The 18756-nt window shown below is 27.9% G+C and overlaps 1 long non-coding RNA gene across 1 annotated transcript; it reads right to left on the bottom strand.

The window, feature by feature from the left end:
• Positions 1–6637: 6637 nt before the first annotated feature.
• On the bottom strand, positions 6638–18248 carry LOC127139035 (uncharacterized). The gene is made up of 3 exons (XR_007808857.1): positions 18174–18248; positions 17741–17789; positions 6638–6712 (listed from the first exon to the last, which is right to left on the bottom strand). It is a non-coding gene; the product is annotated as an uncharacterized LOC127139035 (long non-coding RNA).
• Positions 18249–18756: the final 508 nt, after the last annotated feature.

The following is an 18756-nucleotide window of genomic DNA, read 5'->3' on the forward strand; positions in this document are numbered from 1 at the left end:
CCTTACTATACTATGACATTTTTTGACATTTTTGACCCCTTACTATACTATGACATTTTTTGACAATTTTCATGCTTACTATACTATGACATTTTTGACATTTTGACTATTTTTTGACCAATTTTGCCTTACTATACTATGACATTTTTTGACAATTTTGACCCTTACTATACTATGACATTTTTTGACCAATTTTGCCTTACTATACTATGACATTTTTTGACCAATTTTGACCCCTTACTATACTATGACATTTTGTTTTTGACTTTTTTGACCCCTTACTACTATGACATTTTTTGACATATTTTGACATTTTTGACCAATTTTGACCCCTTACTATACTATGACATTTTTTGACCAATTTTCATGCCTTACTATACTATGACATTTTTGACATATTTTTGACCCCTTACTATACTATGACATTTTTTTGACATATTTTGACTTACTATACTATGACATTTTTTGACATATTTTGACCCCTTACTATACTATGATTTTTGACATTTTCATGCCTTACTATACTATGACATTTTTTGACATATTTTGACCCTTACTATACTATGACATTTTTTGATGGACAGATTTTGACTATACTATGACATTTGATTTTTGACCCTTACTATACTATGACATTTTTTGACCAATTTTGTTACTATACTATGACATTTTTGACAATTTTGACCCCTTACTATACTATGACATTTTTTGTTTTTGACCCCTTACTATACTATGACATTTTTTGACATATTTTGACCCCCTTACTATACTATGACATTTTTTGACATTTTTTGATTTGACTTACTATACTATGACATTTTTTTTTGACCTTACTATACTATGACATTTTTTGACATTTTTGACCTTACTATACTATGACATTTTTTGACCAATTTTCATGCCTTACTATACTATGACATTTTTTGACCAATTTTGACCCCTTACTATACTATGACATTTTTGACCAATTTTGACTATACTATGACATTTTTTGACCATTTTGACCTTACTATACTATGACATTTTTTGACATTTTTGATACTATACTATATTTTTGATGACTGACATTTTTTGACAATTTTTTACTATACTATGACATTTTTGACATATTTTGACCCCTTACTATACTATGACATTTTTTGACAATTTTGACCCCTTACTATACTATGACATTTTTTTGACATATTTTGATATACTTTGACATTTTTTGACATTTTTTACTATACTTGACATTTTTTGACCCCCTTACTATACTATGACATTTTTTTGACATATTTTGACCCTTACTATACTATGACATTTTTTGACCAATTTTTTGCCTTACTATACTATGACATTTTTTGACAATTTTGACCCTTACTATACTATGACATTTTTTGACTATACTATGACATTTTTTGACTTTGACCCCCTTACTATACTATGACATTTTTTGACATATTTTGACCCTTACTATACTATGACATTTTTTGACTTTTGCCTTACTATACTATGACATTTTTTTTTGACTTACTATACTATGACATTTTTTGACCAATTTTTGACATTTTTTGACTTTTTGATACTATGACATTTTGACTTTTGACATTTTTTGGACTATGACATTTTTTGACATATTTTGACCCCTTACTATACTATGACATTTTTTGCCCTTACTATACTATGACATTTTTTGACAATTTTGACCCCTTACTATACTATGACATTTTTTGACCAATTTTTCCCTTACTATACTATGACATTTTTTGACATTTTGACATTTTTTGATTACTATACTATGACATTTTTTGACCAATTTTCTTACTATACTATGACATTTTTTGACATTTTTGACTATGACATTTTTTGACCATTTTGACCCCTTACTATACTATGACATTTTTTGACATTTTTGACCCTTACTATACTATGACATTTTTGACCAATTTTGACCCCTTACTATACTATGACATTTTTTGTTTTGCCTTACTATACTATGACATTTTTTGACATTTTTGTGACATTTTTGACAATTTTGACCTTACTATACTATGACATTTTTTGTGACATTTTTGAACTATACTATGACACATATTTTGACCCCTTACTATACTATGACATTTTTTGACCAATTTTGACTTACTATACTATGACATTTTTTGACATATTTTGACCCCTTACTATACTATGACTTTTTGACCAATTTTGACCTTACTATACTATGACATTTTTGACATTTTCCTTACTATACTATGACATTTTTTGACCAATTTTCATGCCTTACTATACTATGACATTTTTTGACCATTTTGACCCCTTACTATACTATGACATTTTTTGACATTTTTGACTATACTATGACATTTTTTGACCCTTACTATACTATGACATTTTTTGACATTTTTTGACCCCTTACTATGACATTTTTGACTTTTGACCCCTTACTATACTATGACATTTTTTGACCAATTTTGACTATACTATGACATTTTTTGACTTGATACTATGACATTTTTGACTTTTGGACTTGATTTTGACTATACTATGACATTTTTGTGGACTTGATTTTGCCTTACTATACTATGACATTTTTTGACCAATTTTTGCCTTACTATACTATGACATTTTTGACCAATTTTGACCCCTTACTATACTATGACATTTTTTGACCATTTTTTACTATGTTGACCCCTTACTATACTATGACATTTTTTGACATATTTTGACCCCTTACTATACTATGACATTTTTTGACCAATTTTTTTACTATACTATGACATTTTTGACCAATTTTTGACCCCTTACTATACTATGACATTTTTTGACCAATTTTTCATGCCTTACTATACTATGACATTTTTTGACATTTTTTTACTATACTATGACATTTTTTGACCAATTTTGACCCCTTACTATACTATGACATTTTTGACATTTTTGACTATACTATGACATTTTTTGACAATTTTGACCCCTTACTATACTGACATTTTTTTGACATATTTTGACCCCTTACTTACTATGACATTTTTTTGACTATGTTTTGCTTACTATACTATGACATTTTTTGACCAATTTTGACCCTTACTATACTATGACATTTTTTGACATTTTGACCCCTTACTATACTATGACATTTTTTGACATATTTTGACCCCTTACTATACTATGACATTTTTTGACCATTTTTGCCTTACTATACTATGACATTTTTTGACATATTTTGACCCCTTACTATACTATGACATTTTTTGACCAATTTTGATACTATACTATGACATTTTTTGACCTTTTGATACTATACTATGACATTTTTGACATATTTTGATACTATACTATGACATTTTTTGACATTTTTGACCCTTTATACTATGACTTTTGACATATTTTGACCCCTTACTATACTATGACATTTTTTGACCAATTTTGACCCTTACTATACTATGACATTTTTGACAATTTTGATGTTTTTGACATATTTTGACCCCTTACTATACTATGACATTTTTTGACCAATTTTGACCCCTTACTATACTATGACATTTTTGACATTTTTTGACCCCTTACTATACTATGACATTTGACCATTTTGCTTACTATACATTTTTTGACTTTTTGACCCCTTACTATACTATGACATTTTTTTGACCATTTTGACCCTTACTATACTATGACATTTTTTGACCAATTTTGACCCCTTACTATACTATGACATTTTTTTGATTTTGACCCCTTACTATACTATGACATTTTTTGACATTTTTGACCTTACTATACTATGACATTTTTGACCAATTTTCATGCCTTACTATACTATGACATTTTGACCAATTTTGACTTACTATACTATGACATTTTTTGACTTTTTGACACATTTTTTTTTTGATACTATACTATGACATTTTTTTTTGACTATACTATGACATTTTTGACCAATTTTGACCCCTTACTATACTATGACATTTTTTTTTTGACCATTTTTGACCCCTTACTATACTATGACTGACCTTTTGACATACTATGACACTTTTTGACCATTTTTGACATTTTGCCTTACTTACTATGACATTTTTTGACATATTTTGACCCCTTACTATACTTTTTGACCAATTTTCATGCCTTACTATACTATGACATTTTTTGACATATTTTGACCCCTTACTATACTATGACATTTTTTGACATTTTTGCCTTACTATACTATGACATTTTTGACCAATTTTGACCCCTTACTATACTATGACATTTTTTGACCAATTTTGACCCCTTACTATACTATGACATTTTTTGACAATTTTGACCCCTTACTATACTATGACATTTTTTGACCAATTTTGATACTATACTATGACATTTTTTGACATATTTTTGACCCCTTACTATACTATGACATTTTTTGATTTTGACCCCTTACTATACTATGACATTTTTTGACCAATTTTGACTATACTTGATTTTGCCTTACTATACTATGACATTTTTTGACAATTTTTTACTATACTATGACATTTTTTGGACTATACTATGACATTTTTTGACCAATTTTGACCCCTTACTATACTATGACTTTTTGACCAATTTTGACCCTTACTATACTATGACATTTTTTGCTTACTATACTATGACATTTTTTGACCAATTTTTGACTATACTATGACATTTTTTGACCATTTTGGACATTTTTTGACATTTTTGACCCCTTACTATACTATGACATTTTTTGACCCTTACTATACTATGACATTTTTTTGACATGATTTTGACCCCTTACTATACTATGACATTTTTTTGACATTTTTGATACTATACACATTTTTTGACAATTTTTGACCCCTTACTATACTATGACATTTTTTGACAATTTTTGACCCTTACTATACTATGACATTTTTGACCAATTTTTGCCTTACTATACGATACTATGACATTTTTTGACAATTTTTTTACTATACTATGACATTTTTTGACCAATTTTGACCCCTTACTATACTATGACATTTTTTGACATTTTTGACCCCTTACTATACTATGACATTTTTTGACCAATTTTGACCCCTTACTATACTATGACATTTTTTGACATTTTGACCCCTTACTATACTATGACATTTTTTGACCAATTTTGACCTTACTATACTATGACATTTTTTGACAATTTTGATACTATGACATTTTTTGACCAATTTTGATACTATGACATTTTTTGACCAATTTTGATACTATACTATGACATTTTTGACATATTTTGATACTATACTATGACATTTTTTGTGACATTTTTTGACATGTTTGATACTATGACATTTTTGACATTTTTGACTATGACATTTTTTGACTTTTGCCTTACTATACTATGACATTTTTTGACATTTTGACCCCTTACTATACTATGACATTTTTTGACCAATTTTTTGCCTTACTATACACATTTTTGACATTTTTGACCCCTTACTATTACTATGACATTTTTTGACCATTACTATACTATGACATTTTTTGACCATTTTGACCCTTACTATACTATGACATTTTTTGACATATTTTGACCCTTACTATACTATGACATTGACTTTTGACTATGACATTTTTTGACCAATTTTGACATTTTGGACATTTTTTGATTTTGTACTATACTATGACATTTTTTTTGACCCCTTACTATACTATGACATTTTTTGATTTTTGACCCCTTACTATACTATGACATTTTTTGACAATTTTGACCCCTTACTATACTATGACATTTTTGGCCTTACTATACTATGACATTTTTTGACCAATTTTGACCCCTTACTATACTATGACATTTTTTGACAATTTTGACCCCTTACTATACTATGACATTTTTTTTTTTGACTATTTTTTGACCAATTTTGACTATACTATGACATTTTTGACCAATTTTGACCCTTACTATACTATGACATTTTTTGACAATTTTGACCCCTTACTATACTATGACATTTTTTGACTATGACTTGACTGACATTTTTGACGACATTTTTTGACAATTTTCCTTACTATACTATGACATTTTTTGACATTTTTGACTATACTATGACATTTTTTGACAATTTTGACCCCTTACTATACTATGACATTTTTTGACCAATTTTTGCCTTACTATACTATGACATTTTTTGACAATTTTGACCCCTTACTATACTATGACATTTTTTGAACTACTATGACATTTTTTTGACCAATTTTGGATTTTGATTTTGACATTTTGACCCCTTACTATACTATGACATTTTTTGACCAATTTTTGGACATTTTTTGACCATTTTGTATACTATGACATTTTTGACCAATTTTTACTTACTATACTATGACATTTTTGACCAATTTTGACCCTTACTATACTATGACATTTTTTGACCATTTTTGATACTATACTATGACATTTTTGACAATTTTGACCCTTACTATACTATGACATTTTTTGACAATTTTGACATTTTTTGACATTTTTGACTTACTATACTATGACATTTTTGACTATACTGACTTGGACATTTTTTTGTTTTGACTATGACTTTTGTTGACCCTTACTATACTATGACATTTTTTTGACAATTTTGACCCCTTACTATACTATGACATTTTTTGACTTTTGTGACTTTTTTGGCCTTACTATACTATGACATTTTTTGACATTTTTGACCCCTTACTATACTATGACATTTTTTGACCAATTTTGACCCCTTACTATACTATGACATTTTTTGACCTTACTATACTATGACATTTTTTGACCATTTTGACCCTTACTATACTATGACATTTTTGACAATTTTGACCCCTTACTATACTATGACATTTTTTGACCAATTTTCATGCCTTACTATACTATGACATTTTTTTTTTTGACCCCTTACTATACTATGACATTTTTGATTTTGACTTACTGACTTTTGACATTTTTGACTATACTGACATTTTTGCCTTACTATACTATGACATTTTTTTTTTTGATGACATTTGATACTATGACATTTTTTGACCAATTTTGACCCCTTACTATACTATGACATTTTTGACTTTTGACCCCTTACTATACTATGACATTTTTTGACCCCTTACTATACTATGACATTTTTTGACAATTTTGACCCCTTACTATACTATGACATTTTTGACAATTTTGACCTTACTATACTATGACATTTTTTGACCAATTTTGACCCCTTACTATACCATTTTTTGTGATACTATGACATTTTTTGACCAATTTTTGCCTTACTATACTATGACATTTTTTGACAATTTTGACCCCTTACTATACTATGACATTTTTTTTGCTATGACATTTTTGACATTTTTGACTTACTATACTATGACATTTTTTGACCAATTTTGACCCCTTACTATACTATGACATTTTTTGACCAATTTTGATTACTATACTATGACATTTTTTGACATTTTTGACCCCTTACTATACTATGACATTTTTTGATTACTATACTATGACATTTTTTGACTTGACTTACTATACTATGACTTTTTGATTTTGATACTATACTATGACATTTTTTGACCAATTTTGCCTTACTATACTATGACATTTTTTGTATGACTTTTTTGACCATTTTTGCTTACTATACTATGACATTTTTTGATTTTTTGACCTTACTATACTATGACATTTTTTGACATTTTGACCCTTACTATACTATGACATTTTTTGACCAATTTTGACCCCTTACTATACTATGACATTTTTTGACCAATTTTTGCCTTACTATACTATGACATTTTTTGACATTTTGACCCCTTACTATACTATGACTTTTTTGACATATTTTGACCCTTACTATACTATGACATTTTTTGACCAATTTTGACCCCTTACTATACTATGACATTTTTGACCTTTTGACCCCTTACTATACTATGACATTTTTTGACAATTTTTGCCTTACTATACTATGACATTTTTTGACATATTTTGATTACTATACTATGACATTTTTGACATATTTTGACCCCTTACTATACTATGACATTTTTTGATTTTGACTATTTTTTTGTTTGTATACTATGACATTTTTTGACCCATACTATACTATGACATTTTTTGACCAATTTTTGACCTTATACTATGACATTTTTTGACATTTTTTGACCCCTTACTATACACATTTTTTGACATTTTGACTTACTATACTATGACATTTTGATTACTATACTATGACATTTTTGACCATTTTGACTTACTATACTATGACATTTTTTACCCTTACTATACTATGACATTTTTGACCAATTTTGACCCCTACTATGACATTTTTTTTTTTGACCCCTTACTATACTATGACATTTTTTGACTTTGACATTTTTTTGACATTTTGACCCCTTACTATACTATGACATTTTTTGACATTTTTGACCCCTTACTATACTTTTTGATTACTATGACATTTTTTGACATTTTTTTTGACCCCTTACTATACTATGACATTTTTTGACCAATTTTGACCCCTTACTATACTATGACATTTTTTGACATTTTGACCCCTTACTATACTATGACTTTTTTGACATTTTTTTACTATACTGACATTTTTTGACATTTTTGACCCCTTACTATACTATGACATTTTGGTGTTTGTGTATACTATGACATTTTTTGACCAATTTTGACTTACTATACTATGACATTTTTTGACCAATTTTGATACTATGACATTTTTTGACAATTTTGACCCTTACTATACTATGACATTTTTTGATTTTTGCCTTACTATACTATGACATTTTTTGATACTATGACATTTTTTTTTTGACCCCTTACTATACTGACATTTTTGACCCTTACTACTATGACATTTTTTGACATTTTTGACTATACTATGACATTTTTTGACATTTTTGACCTTACTATACTATGACATTTTTTGACATTTTGCTATACTATGACATTTTTTTGCCTTACTATACTATGACATTTTTTTTTTTTGACTATGACTTTTTTGACATATTTTGACTATGACATTTTTTTTACTATACTTGACATTTTTTGACATATTTTGACCCCTTACTATACTATGACATTTTTGACAATTTTGTGACATTTTTTGACCAATTTTGACCACTATACTATGACATTTTTTGACAATTTTCCTTACTATACTATGACATTTTTTTGACCAATTTTCCCTTACTATACTATGACATTTTTGACCAATTTTGACCCTTACTATACTATGACATTTTTTGACATTTTGACTTACTATACTATGACATTTTTTGACTTGACCCTTACTATACTATGACATTTTTTGACCATTTTTTTTACTATGACATTTTTTTTACTATACTATGACATTTTTTGACAATTTTGACCCCTTACTATACTATGACATTTTTTGACCAATTTTTGCCTTACTATACTATGACATTTTTGACCATTTTTGACCCTTATATACTATGACATTTTTTGACATTTTTGACCCCTTACTATATATGACATTTTTTTGACCAATTTTTGCCTTACTATACCATTTTTGACTATGACATTTTTTGACCATTTTTGACCCCTTACTATACTATGACTGTACTATGACATTTTTGACTTTTTGACCTTACTATACTATGACATTTTTTGATTTTTTGACTTACTATACTATGACATTTTTTGACCATTTTTGCCTTACTATACTATGACATTTTTTGAATTTTTGACCCCTTACTATACTATGACATTTTTTGACCATTTTTGACCCCTTACTATACTATGACATTTTTTGACCAATTTGACCCCTTACTATACTATGACATTTTTTTGACCTTTTGACCCCTTACTATACTATGACATTTTTTGACCAATTTTTGCCTTACTATACTATGACATTTTTTGACATATTTTGACCCCTTACTATACTATGACATTTTTTGACATATTTTGACCCCTTACTATACTATGACATTTTTTGACATTTTTGACCCCTTACTATACTATGACATTTTTTGACCCCTTACTATACTATACATGACATTTTTTGACATATTTTGACCCCTTACTATACTATGACATTTTTTGACCAATTTTGACCTTACTATACTATGACATTTTTTGACAATTTTGACCCCTTACTATACTATGACATTTTTTGACATTTTTGACCCTTACTATACTATGACTTTTTTGACATATTTTGACCCCTTACTATACTATGACATTTTGACAATTTTTTGCCTTACTATACTATACATTTTTTGACATATTTTGACCCCTTACTATACTATGACATTTTTTGACCATTTTGACCCCTTACTATACTATGACATTTTTTGACCATTTTGACCCCTTACTATACTATGACATTTTTTGACATTTTGACCTTACTATACTATGCATTTTGTACTATGACATTTTTGATACTATACTATGACATTTTTGACATATTTTGACCCCTTACTATACTATGACATTTTTTGACCAATTTTGACCCCTTACTATACTATGACATTTTTTGACATTTTGACCCCTTACTATACTATGACATTTTTTGACATATTTTGACCCCTTACTATACTATGACATTTTTTGACATTTTTGACCCCTTACTATACTATGACATTTTTTGACCCCTTACTATACTATGACATTTTTTGACCAATTTTTGACCCCTTACTATACTATGACATTTTTGACATTTTTGACCCCTTACTATACTATGACATTTTTTGACTTTTATACTATGACATTTTTTGACATATTTTGACCCTTACTATACATGACATTTTTTGACAATTTTGACCCCTTACTATACTATGACATTTTTTTGACCAATTTTTGACCCCTTACTATACTATGACATATTTTGACTATACTATGACATTTTTTGACATTTTTCCCTTACTATACTATGACATTTTTTGACCAATTTTGACCCCTTACTATACTATGACATTTTTTGACCATATTTTGACCCCTTACTATACTATGACATTTTTTTGACATTTGACCCTTACTATACTATGACATTTTTTGACAATTTTGACCCTTACTATACTATGACATTTTTTTTTTTGTGACATTTTTTGACATTTTGACCCCTTACTATACTATGACATTTTTTGACCAATTTTCATGCCTTACTATACTATGACATTTTTTGACATATTTTGACTATGACATTTTTTGACCTTTGACCCCTTACTATACTATGACATTTTTTTGACCATTTTGACCTTACTATACTATGACATTTTTTGACTATGACATTTTTGACCATTTTGACATGACTTGTGACATTTTTTGACATTTTTGACCCCTTACTATACTATGACATTTTTTTTGACTATACTATGACATTTTTTGACTTACTATACTATGACATTTTTTGACATATTTTGACCCCTTACTATACTATGACATTTTTGACATATTTTGACCCCTTACTATACTATGACATTTTTTTTTTTACTATACTATGCATTTTTTTTTTGACCCTTACTATACTATGACATTTTTTGATACTATACTATGACATTTTTGACATTTTTGACCCTTACTATACTATGACATTTTTGACTTGCCTTACTATACTATGACATTTTTTGACTTTTGACTATACCCTTACTATACTATGACATTTTTTGACAATTTTCATGCCTTACTATACTATGACATTTTTTGACCAATTTTTTACTATACTATGACATTTTTTTGACATATTTTGACCCCTTACTATACTATGACATTTTTTTGACATTTTTGACCCTTACTATACTATGACATTTTTTTTTTTGTGACATTTTTTTTTTGATTACTATACTATGACATTTTTTGACCATTTTTGCCTTACTATACTATGACATTTTTTGACAATTTTTGACCCCTTACTATACTATGACATTTTTTTTGACCCCTTACTATACTATGACATTTTTTGTTTTTGACTATTTTTTTGACATTTTGACCCCTTTACTATGACATTTTTTGACATATTTTGATATACTATGACATTTTTTGACTATACTATGACTGACATTTTTTGACATTTTTGACCCCTTACTATACTATGACATTTTTTGACATTTTGACCCTTACTATACTATGACATTTTTTGACATTTTGACCCCTTACTATACTATGACATTTTGATGACATTTTTGACTTGACTATGACATTTTTTGACCAATTTTATACTATACTATGACATTTTTTGACAATTTTGACCCCTTACTATACTATGACATTTTTTTTGACCCCTTACTATACTATGACATTTTTTGACCAATTTTGACTTACTATACTATGACATTTTTGACATATTTTGACCCCTTACTACTATGACATTTTTTGACAATTTTTGACTATGACTTTGACATTTTTGTTTGACATTTTGACCCTTACTATACTGACATTTTTTGACAATTTTGACTATACTATGACATTTTTTGACTTGACTATACTATGACATTTTTGACAATTTTTTACTATACTATGACATTTTTGACATTTTTGACCCCTTACTATACTATGACATTTTTTGACCCCTTACTATACTATGACATTTTTTGACCAATTTTTGACCCTTACTATACTATGACATTTTTTTGACATTTTTGACCCTTACTATACTATGACATTTTTTGGACACCCCTTACTATATGACATTTTTTTTGACCCCTTACTATACTTTTTTGACCAATTTTGACCCCTTACTATACTATGACATTTTTTGACATTTTGACTATACTATTTTTTGGCCTTACTATACTATGACATTTTTTGACCAATTTTGACCCTTACTATACTATGACATTTTTTGACATATTTTGACCCCTTACTATACTATGACATTTTTTGACATTTTTGACCCTTACTATACTATGACATTTTTTGACCAATTTTGACCCTTACTATACTATGACATTTTTTGACCATTTTTGACCCTTACTATACTATGACATTTTTTGACATATTTTGACCCCTTACTATACTATGACTTTTTTGACCAATTTTCATGCCTTACTATACTATGACATTTTTTTGACATATTTTGACCCCTTACTATACTATTTTTTTGACATTTTTGACCAATTTTCCCTTACTATACTATGACATTTTTTTTACTATACTATGACATTTTTTGACCATTTTTTGACCCCTTACTATACTATGACATTTTTTGATTTTTGACTATACTATGACATTTTTTGACATATTTTGACCCCTTACTATACTATGACATTTTTTTTTGACCCCTTACTATACTATGACATTTTTTGACCAATTTTGACATTTTTTGACTTGACTATGACATTTTTGACATATTTTGACCCTTACTATACTATGACATTTTTGACCATTTTGACTTACTATACTATGACATTTTTTGACCATTTTTGACCCCTTACTATACTATGACATTTTTTGACTTTTGCCTTACTATACTATGACATTTTTTGACATATTTTGACCCCTTACTATACTATGACATTTTTGACATATTTTGACCCTTACTTACTATGACATTTTTTGTTTGACCCCTTACTATACTATGACATTTTTTGATACTATACTATGACATTTTTTGATTTTTGACCCCTTACTATACTATGACATTTTTTGACCATTTTGACTATGACATTTTTGACATTTTTTGACTTTGACCCTTACTATACTATGACATTTTTTGACCAATTTTGATTACTATACTATGACATTTTTTTTTTGACTATGACATTTTTTGACAATTTTGACCCCTTACTATACTGACATTTTTTGATTTTGACCCCTTACTATACTATGACATTTTTTGACCAATTTTGACCCTTACTATACTATGACATTTTTGACCAATTTTGACCCCTTACTATACTATGACATTTTTTGACAATTTTGACCCCTTACTATACTATGACATTTTTGACCAATTTTGACCCCTTACTATATGACATTTTTTTTTGACCCCTTACTATACTATGACATTTTTTGACATTTTGCTATGACATTTTTGTTTTACTATACTATGACATTTTTTGTTTTGACCCCTTACTATACTATGACATTTTTTGACATATTTTGACCCTTACTATACTATGACATTTTTTGACCAATTTTGTGACATTTTTGGATTTTGACATTTTGATTACTATACTATGACATTTTTTGACATTTTTGACCCCTTACTATACTATGACATTTTTTTGTTTTGACCCTTACTATACTATGACATTTTTTGACTTTTGACCCTTACTATACTATGACATTTTTTGACATTTTTGACTATGACATTTTTGTTTTGACCCCTTACTATACTATGACATTTTTTGACCAATTTTTGCCTTACTATACTATGACATTTTTTGACATTTTGACCCCTTACTATACTATGACATTTTTGACCAATTTTGACCCTTACTATACTATGACATTTTTTGTTTACTATACTATGACATTTTTTGACATATTTTGACCCCTTACTATACTATGACATTTTTTGATTTTTGCCTTACTATACTATGACATTTTTTGACAATTTTGACCCCTTACTATACTATGACATTTTTTTTTGACCCTTACTATACTATGACATTTTTTGACCCCTTACTATACTATGACATTTTTTGACCAATTTTTGTACTATGACATGACATTTTTTGACATTTTTGACCCTTACTATACTATGACATTTTTTGATTTTGATACTATACTATGACATTTTTTGACATATTTTGACCCCTTACTATACTATGACATTTTTTGATTTTTGCCTTACTATACTATGACATTTTTTTTTGACCCCTTACTATACATTTTTGTTTTTGACCCCTTACTATACTATGACATTTTTTGACCAATTTTTGACCCCTTACTATACTATGACATTTTTGACATTTTTTGATTTTTGACCCCTTACTATACTATGACATTTTTTGACCAATTTTTGCCTTACTATACTATGACATTTTTGACATTTTTGACCCCTTACTATACTATGACATTTTTTGACCCCTTACTATACTATGACATTTTTTGACATTTTTGTGACATTTTTGACCCCTTACTATACTATGACATGACATTTTTGACATTTTTGATGACATTTTTTGACATATTTTGACCCCTTACTATACTATGACATTTTTTGACCAATTTTGATGTTTTTGACTATGATTTTTTGACATATTTTGACCCCTTACTATACTATGACATTTTTTTTTTTGACCCCTTACTATACTATGACATTTTTGATTTTTTGACTATACTATGACATTTTTTTGACCCCTTACTATACTATGACATTTTTTGACATTTTTGACCCCTTACTATACTATGACATTTTTTATTTTCCCCTTACTATACTATGACATTTTTTGACATTTTGACCCCTTACTATACTATGACATTTTTGACAATTTTGACCCCTTACTATACTATGACATTTTTTGACATTTTGACCCCTTACTATACTATGACATTTTTTGACCAATTTTGACCCCTTACTATACTATGACATTTTTTGACATTTTTTGACTATTTTGATTTTTCCCTTACTATACTATGACATTTTTTTGACATATTTTGACCCTTACTATACTATGACATTTTTTGACATTTTGACCCTTACTATACTATGACATTTTTTGACCAATTTTGACCCCTTACTATACTATGACATTTTTGACTTTTTGACCCCTTACTATACTATGACATTTTTGACATTTTGACCCCTTACTATACTATGACATTTTTTTGACCAATTTTTGCCTTACTATACTATGACATTTTTTGACATTTTTTTACTATACTATGACATTTTTTGACCATTTTGACCCCTTACTATACTATGACATTTTTTGACCAATTTTTACTATACTATGACATTTTTGTACTATGACATTTTTTTTTTGACCCCTTACTATACTATGACATTTTTTTTTTTGTACTATTTTTTTTTGTTTTTTTTGACTATACTATGACATTTTTTGACCAATTTTTGCCTTACTATACTATGACATTTTTTGACATATTTTGACCCCTTACTATACTATGACATTTTTGACATATTTTGAACTATACTATGACATTTTTTGACCATTTTGACCCCTTACTATACTATGACATTTTTTGTTTTGACCCCTTACTATACTATGACATTTTTTGACCAATTTTTGCCTTACTATACTATGACATTTTTTGACATTTTTTGACCCTTACTATACTATGACATTTTTTGACCAATTTTGACCTTACTATACTATGACATTTTTTGACAATTTTGACCCCTTACTATACTATGACATTTTTTGACCAATTTTTGCCTTACTATACTATGACATTTTTTGACATTTTTGATGACATTTTTTTGACTATACTATGACATTTTTGCTTACTATACTATGACATTTTTTGACATATTTTGACCCCTTACTATACTATGACATTTTTTTGACATTTTTGACCCTTACTATACTATGACATTTTTTGTTTTTCCCTTACTATACTATGACATTTTTTGACCATTACTATTATGACATTTTTTGACAATTTTGACCCCTTACTATACTATGACATTTTTTGACCAATTTTTGCCTTACTATACTATGACATTTTGACATATTTTTGACCCCTTACTATACTATGACATTTTTTGACAATTTTGATTACTATACTATGACATTTTTTGATACTATACTATGACATTTTTTGACATTTTTGTGACATTTTTTGACATTTTCCTTACTATACTATGACATTTTTTGACCAATTTTGACCCCTTACTATACTATGACATTTTTTGTTTTGCCTTACTATACTATGACATTTTTTGACATTTTTGACTATACTATGACATTTTGAACCCACTTTTGATACTATGACATTTTTTTTTGAACTATACTATGACATTTTTTGTGTGACATTTTTGACTATGACATTTTTTTGATTTTGACTATGACATTTTGATTTTTTTTTGACTATGACATTTTTTGGACCCCTTACTATACTATGACATTTTTTGACCAATTTTCTACTATACTATGACATTTTTTTGACATATTTTGACCCCTTACTATACTATGACATTTTTTGACATATTTTGACCCCTTACTATACTATGACATTTTTTTGTTTTGACCTTACTATACTATGACATTTTTTGATTTTGACCCCTTACTATACTATGACATTTTTTTTTTTCCTTACTATACTATGACATTTTTGACATATTTTGACCCCTTACTATACTATGACATTTTTTGACTTTTTGCCTTACTATACTATGACATTTTTTTGACATTTTTTGACTTTTGATACTATACTATGACATTTTTTGATTTTGACCCCTTACTATACTATGACATTTTTTTTGACTATGACATTTTTTGACTTTGATACTATACTATGACATTTTTGACATTTTTGACCCCTTACTATACTATGACATTTTTTGACATTTTGACCCCTTACTATACTATGACATTTTTTGACATTTTGATTTTGACCCCTTACTATACTATGACATTTTTATGACCAATTTTTTGACCATGACCCTTACTATACTATGACATTTTTTGACATATTTTTGACCCCTTACTATACTATGACATTTTTTTGACCAATTTTTGACTTTACTTACTATTGACATTTTTTGACCATTGCTTACTATACTATGACATTTTTGACATATTTTGACCTACTATCTATGACATTTTTTGACCAATTTTGACCCCTTACTATACTATGACATTTTTTGACCATATTTTGACCCCTTACTATACTATGACATTTTTTGACCAATTTTCATGCCTTACTATACTATGACATTTTTTGACATATTTTGACCCTTACTATACTATGACATTTTTTTGACCATATTTTGACCCCTTACTATACTATGACATTTTTTGACAATTTTCATGACCCTTACTATACTATGACATTTTTTGACCAATTTTCATGCCTTTTACTTATACTATGACATTTTTGACATATTTTGACCCCTTACTATACTATGACATTTTTTGACCAATTTTCTGACCCTTACTATACTATGACATTTTTTGACATATTTTGACCCTTACTATACTATGACATTTTTTGACAATTTTGACTGCCTTACTATACTATGACATTTTTTGACATATTTTTGACCCCTTACTATACTATGACATTTTTTGACCAATTTTGACCCCTTACTATACTATGACATTTTTTGACCAATTTTGACCCTTACTATACTATGACATTTTTTGACCAATTTTGACCCCTTACTATACTATGACATTTTTTGACATATTTTGACCCCTTTACTATACTATGACATTTTTGACAATTTTGACCCCTTACTATACTATGACATTTTTTGACCAATTTTGACCCCTTACTATACTATGACATTTTTTGACATATTTTGACCCCTTACTATACTATGACATTTTTTGACATTTTTGACATTTTTTGACCATATTTTGACCTCTTACTATACTATGACATTTTTTGACCAATTTTCATGCCCTTACTATACTATGACATTTTTTGACATATTTTGACCCCTTACTATACTATGACATTTTTTGACCAATTTTGACCCCTTACTATACTATGACATTTTTTGACCAATTTTGACCCTTACTATACTATGACATTTTTTGACCAATTTTGACCCTTTACTATACTATGACATTTTTTGACATATTTTGACCCTTACTATACTATGACATTTTTTGACATATTTTGACCCCTTACTATACTATGACATTTTTTGACATATTTTGACCCCTTACTATACTATGACATTTTTTGACATATTT

This window comes from Lates calcarifer, linkage group LG21, assembly GCF_001640805.2.
Source record: "Lates calcarifer isolate ASB-BC8 linkage group LG21, TLL_Latcal_v3, whole genome shotgun sequence".
NCBI classification, from domain to species: domain Eukaryota; kingdom Metazoa; phylum Chordata; class Actinopteri; family Centropomidae; genus Lates; species Lates calcarifer.